This window comes from Pinus tabuliformis, chromosome 1_2 (genome assembly GCF_031772625.1).
Source record: "Pinus tabuliformis cultivar Carrire ecotype Pingquan chromosome 1_2, CPIR1, whole genome shotgun sequence".
NCBI classification, from domain to species: domain Eukaryota; kingdom Viridiplantae; phylum Streptophyta; class Pinopsida; order Pinales; family Pinaceae; genus Pinus; species Pinus tabuliformis.
This window is the reverse complement of record NC_142298.1, coordinates 1,262,124,094-1,262,130,701: the sequence shown is the minus strand read 5'-3', so window position 1 is coordinate 1,262,130,701 and position 6,608 is coordinate 1,262,124,094. Positions and strand designations below refer to the sequence as shown.

Sequence of the window (6,608 nt, the reverse complement as noted above, 5' to 3'; positions counted from 1 at the left end):
TCAGCGACTCCACTGTGTATGGACTAGGTTCTATTCCAGCTTGCTTTGGGACTACTTTACGAGTTTTTCCCCCTTGTAAGATGTTCTTGAAAGATATTCCTTTGTTTTTGTGCTTCTTTTGTGGATCTGTTTTATTTTTTGTTTTTGTGCTAGTCCCACTACCTCCTTCTATTTGTTTTGTTGAACTGAAAGTTGTTGCACCACCTCGCAGTCTCAGATTGAGTGTTAATGTTGTAGTCCAAAATGGATCTAAGATCTTGTAGGGTTTTTCCCCCATATAACAGATGTTGTAGTCCAACTAGGTAGCTAATTTGTTGGACGATGATATTCTTCAAGTTCATAACATAGTATGTTGCATGGACCCAAATCAAGGTAGATTTCCCCAAAGGGGTTTTAATAAAAATTTGAAAGTGATTAGAAGTTACAAAGGAAGGTGGTTATGTGGCCTTCTAGGTCATGCATGACCATGTAGCTTCAATGTCTCCATAATGCTCTGTGGTTTGTGGGTACTCCTCCAGCGTCTTGATGGCTTTGGTGAAGTTTCCAAGAGTTTTGGTCGACCTTCGCGAGGAGGTGAAATCATCTTTGTTTACAGTAGACTATAGATCCTTCATAGGCACGCGAGTATCCACGATCCCGACACCTCTCGGGGTGGGCACCATTCTAACTACTTCGGAGCCACATTTCTTGACAGTTGCAATGTGGGGTTTCTGGTTGCCCCAATAACCCCTTCTCCTGGGAGTAACCGAAAACTTGGCCAAATTAATGGCTCCACCGCTGACCATGGCCTCCTCTTTGTTGCACTTATCGCTTAGCTCAACATGGCCATTTCCATCACTCACGATCTGGTGCTCCTCAACAGCCAACGACAAGAGATAAATGGGTCCTCGACATCTCCTGTGACAATCCCTGCAGCCTCTGTCACCTTTGCCTCTCCCTACACCGCGTCTGAATCCCCCTCCTATTTTGGCCATTGCTTCAGTCTTTGAGGTTCTGCCAGATCCAGATCCAACCCTCTTGATCTCGTGCACAACCTCCAAGACCTCTACAACTTGATCAAAAATGACATGATTTCCATCCAGCCACAAGGTCTATGTGGTACAAATGAAGAACTAGGAGCTGTTAGAGTTAGGGCCAACATTGGCTATGGAGAGGATGTTAGGCCCCATGTGCTTCTCTTCAAATTTCTCATTGGAAAAATTTTCATCGTAGATCAACTCCCCACTGGTACCGTTTCCCCTTGTGAAGTCACTACCCCGGCACATGTACCCTAGGATCACGCAATGCAACAATGAACCCTTGAAGTGTAGGGACTCTCCTGAGAGGCCGATTCCTTTCTCACCAGTACACAACACGTAGAAGTTCTCAATTGTCTTCGGCACCACATCTGCATAGAGATCCATCACAACCTGGCTGGCTGGGGCACTGCTGACCTGCATATCAAAGAAAACATTTGGATTCGACATCCTGAGTTCGAAACCTCTCCTGCTCATCTCTCTCCTCTTTCAACAAATGTTCTCTAATCTATTTCAATTAGGAATTTTCTTCAAATATTTGGAAATATTAATTTAAATATAATATTTAAATCTAAATATATTGTGACAAAACAAAGTATTTAGAAGATGATGGATAAGACAATGCATGTGACAGCAAGATGAACAAGGAAAACATTGCATATCAAGCACAACATTTTAGAACAAAATGCACTAGAATGAGGGACAACAAAGCATATCCAGCACAACATTTCAGAAAATAATGCACTAGAAAGAGGGACAACAATGCATATCCAACACAATATTTCAGAACAAAATGCAATAGAAAGAGGGGCAACACTGCATATCAAGCACAACATTTCATACCAGAATGTAGTAGAAATAGGGACAGCACAAACATTTTCCAGCAAGACAAACAACATTTCCCATTCAAAGGCCCAGTCACCACCAAAATGCCTAGAAATAAAAGATTTCCAGCAGATTTCTCCATAAGTAGCCAGAGTTAGCAACAATTCACTTTAAAGGTTGAACATAAGACCATAATTAATATAGACTTCCTATTACTTAGCTGTATTTTGGGAAATATCTACATGCTTTTAGTAGATATTGTTTTTAATAGTTTTTATTCAAAATTTTCCAAAGATTATTAGATAATATTTTGTAAGTCAATTCCTTTTTTGGGATTTGATATTATTTTAGCAGAAGATCTCAGGATATTTGTTGGACACCTAATCCTAAGTGGGTTAGTGTAGAAGTCAAATGGACAAAAGGAGTCCAAGAGACCTTGGGATCTGAAACCCAAGAGTCACATATTTGTACTATAAATGTATATCTATTGTTAATAAAAAATGTACTCACTGATTTATCTTTCATATCTCTTGTGCTGTCCATGTGAGTTTAACATGGTATCAGAGCCACTTGTTTTTCTGTGGCCTGTTATGTGCTTGTCAGTCCTAGCCCTCTGCCATATTCTTTTCCAGCGCTCCTGACATGTTGCCGCTGCCTTATAACGCCTCTGTCATCAATGCCTTTGTCCTGACACTGCGCCCTCTGCCCTGTTGAATGTGCGTTTTGGAAATCTGAATATGCGTTTTGGAAATCTGAATGTGCATTTCGGTTACACCTGAGACTGCGTGCCTCTGCGCTACTGAATGTGCGTTTTTGATATTTTTATATTTTATGCACCATCCTTCTGCTCAACAGGTTCACCAGCAAAAGCACAAGCTTCTGTATAACTTCCAAGTCTTTGCCTCTGTAATCTTTAAGTTTCTTTACTAGAATTCTCCCATGGCTTCAGCCATATTTTGGCCGCACAGAGCCTGGTTTCGCCGCCGTCCATTGTCTCTACTCTTGAGGTAGTACAGCAGGCCTGAGACGACCTGCTCCTGGGCTTTCACCACCTTGGAAAATGAAATACTGGCATTCTATTGCCTATTGTATTCATCGACAGCAAAGTGTCCGAGGTCTTGAATCTCTTTCTTGTGTTCAAACCCCGGAATGTCGTGGATCTCTCCACTGGGAGTAGAAGCCTCCGCACTTGCGCATAGACATTCCAGTAACAGTATGTACACCGCCATTGTTGTGATGCTGTCGTAGTCTCTCTTCGCCATTGTCATCGACATTTCTCTTCTTCCAGGCCAGCAGAATAGAAGGCACAACCAAAACTTTCTTGTTATCAATGTCAGTAGCTGTTTGCTTGCACTTGGTCTTATTCAGTGGAAAAAGACAGTCACGACAGTCATGATCAAACAGCGTGTGGACCGCCTTCATTGAAAGTGGGTTGCCGGAAAGCACTGCATTGTCTGAGTATCAGTGGTGAAAGTTCTTCACTAATTGCTGCAGGCAGGGCTGATTTAGTGCTTCGAATATGGGATCCGCGTATGCCAGGGACTTTTGAATGCTGGGATGTAAGATGGTTAAAACCTTGAAGTCGAAGAGTTGAAACAATGGTTTGAAAATTTGAATCTTTGTGTTCAAATACTGGTGCGTTGGTTCATATATATCTGATGTGAATGTATTCATGGTATGTTATATATCTTGATTGTTGGTGTATTGACAATTTTGATGGTATCACTGTGTTGCATAATACTGCGTTACCGTAACTGTTGCTTGGTTAACGCCTCTCCTTCCACACAATTAATACTCCTGAATCCTAACGTCTGTTTGTCATACCATCAACTCTCCGCCTCCCCATACCACTGGTCCTCTCATCTGGTTGCTGCATCCTGAATACTCATGGATCCCTATTGCGTTCATACATCATACCGATTAATCTGTACACTCGACTCTGGTCCTCCCGTTTGGTGGTGCCACCATACCTCCCTCCGTTGCATATGTTGAACGCCGGTATACAAAATATACAAAATCGGTCCATAATATAAACTATATAACGCGGTTTACCATCATACCACGTTGCCTTTCGAACACTGGTATTAAGAGAGGCAGCGATATTAAGAGGCACGTTGGTGCAGTTGTTGAGTCATTGTTCGGTGCAGTTTTTGAACGCTGTCCATATCTGTTTCCAAGTTGTCTATGCATTGTTCAGCACTAATAACTTTGGGGGAATAGAAACGCCGGTACATGGAATCTACTTTAGTCAAATAGAAAGAGCCAGGCCGCAGCAAACTGAGCTGAGAAGTTCAAACGAAGACCTTTTCTCCGTACAGAGTTTCCATCCGCTTCAAGTTTTCCACGAAATCTTCAGAAAGAAACTCGTTATGAGAATCAAGTTTGTCTATGCATTGTTCAAATTTTATATGTGCTTAACATTTTAATCGCCTCAAATCAAAGCTGTTGGATGACGTGGAATACGTAATTGTTTATGTATATATAAACATGAACAAATGAACAAATCAAAAGCGCGACCATGGATCATCAATATACTATGTATGTCAAGTCAGATCTCAACCAATAACTGTAAATAATCTGGCAGCAGAAAGCCTTGTGTGTCACATATTTACCCGAAAATGCCACAGACTTCTCACAAATCTGAACAGGACAACACCAAGAATATTTCTTGCATTATTTGATTAATTTCCAGCTATTCTATATGAAAAGTTTGCCATGATATGCATTTCTAATTGCATCAAATGGAAAGTTCCTATAGCAGGTTGTTAGCATAATTCAGTGATCGAGATTGGTCATATGGTTGATGAACTTCAAAAATAGTATAGTCCCATAAACATTGAGAGAACCGCGTATATATATATATATATATATATATATATATATATATATATATATATATATATATATATATATATATATATATATATATATATATATATATATATAACCTGACTTCACTGTGCCAGGATTTTTGAGATCAGTGTCGTATACATCTGCTTAGGGCTCGATGAATTCTATAATGTATATAATGCTCAAAAGATGCGCAATCTAATCTGGGGTTCCTTGTTTACCACTGATTGCGCTTTCCCTTATAGCATTGCTGTTTGGCATTACTAGAAGGTGCCACTTTGCATTATTTTTCAAAATAACCAGCATCTCCATCTGTGTCATGTCCATTGGTATTTCGAAGATTTCCATCCTCATCCATTCCATCAAAGAACTGAGACATTTCTATTAATGTGGTCTGAGCTGTTAAAAGGGCATCCTCATCAATTGGAGGATTAATTGGAATGACAGATTTCAAAGTTCATAAGCATTGGAGGCTATTTATATTCTTTAAAGTTGCGGTTATTTGGCATTGTATGAGATATTTGTGCAACATTGTCATTAAATGGAGCAAATTGATGATGCATTATAGTTCCTAAATAGTCTAATCTTTTCCACTATTGATGGGACAGTCAGAATCAGTAAGGATTTTCTCTCAGAAATTCAGACATGTCTACAAAATGCACAGGAAAATATTGAGTTTTTGCAGTTGGAGACAAAGCTACAACAAGAAGAATTACAATAGTGGAGTCATCATTCTGAACCTGTTTCTGTTCAAAACAATGAAACAGACTCCCATAAACAGCAAAACAATATTGCTGAAGTTCATTCAGATCCAGTGCCCAATAAAGCAGCAATTGTATATGCAGATGCAGAAACTCAGTCTGCACTTCCCAAGCCCATCATCAGACCTTGGGAACAGCTTGTCCACAACAAGCACAGAACTGGTCTTGGATATGACAAGGACTTGTCCTTTCATATTCCAGATTATGCAAAGCACATTCAGTTTCACAGCGCTGGATACATTCATGACAGTTCATCTACTCTTCATGACAGTTCAGCTTCAGCTGTTCCAGATTCTGCCCCTCTTCCATAGCAACAACAACAACAACAGATCATAAAATGCCAACACTGTGACCGAGTTGGCCATCTGAAAGATCACTGTTTTGATCTTCATCCATGTGAGCACTGTCATAAAACTAGCCATTCTTCACACAGATGCTTCAAAAACAAACGTCCTGCAAGAACAAAGATTCATCTTGGATGGATCGCTTCTTGGCAATGGGCATCAACAGGAAAGAAGATATTCCAAACACATGTCAGAACTTGTTCCAGAGTATTGAACAGTCTTGCAGTTGAGTTTTCTCCATCTTCTCACCTTGTATCTGACAAGGGGAAAATGATGGTCATCTACAAACTTCAAAGCCACATCAAGCGAGCCTGAGCCACAACCTGCCGCACCAGTTTCAAAGTTGTAGCCAGAGACAAAGATGCCTGAACATGCCTACAATTGGAAATCTAGAACACTTCCTCTAGCAGAAGAATCCAGCTTCTTGCCAGTTTTGGAAGAGTTCCAGGAATCGCAGAGTTGTTGGTCATCCTTAAACCATCACAGATTAAGAACACTTCCTCTAGCAGAAGACTCCAGCTTCTTGCCAGTTTTGGAAGAGTTCCAGGAATTTCATTAAGCATTCCAGAGTTGTTGGTTATCCTTAAACCATCATAGGTTGAGACTTCCCTTTTTCAGGTTGAAGTTTTACCTTTTATGCGGGGTGAGACCTCCCTTTCATGGTTGAAGGTTTCCCTCTTTAAAACAATAGGATCACTTCCTCTAACAGAAAACTTCAGTTTCTTGCCAGTTTTGGAAGAGTTCTGGGAACTGCACTAAGCGTTCCAGTGTTGGTGGTCATCCTTAAACCACCATCCTTTATACCAACATTT

At 40.4% G+C, this 6,608-nt stretch overlaps 1 pseudogene; it reads right to left on the bottom strand.

Annotated features, from left to right (window-relative positions):
- Positions 1 to 599: 599 nt before the first annotated feature.
- On the bottom strand, positions 600 to 1,466 carry LOC149210813 (peptidyl-prolyl cis-trans isomerase 2-like; annotated as a pseudogene).
- Positions 1,467 to 6,608: the final 5,142 nt, after the last annotated feature.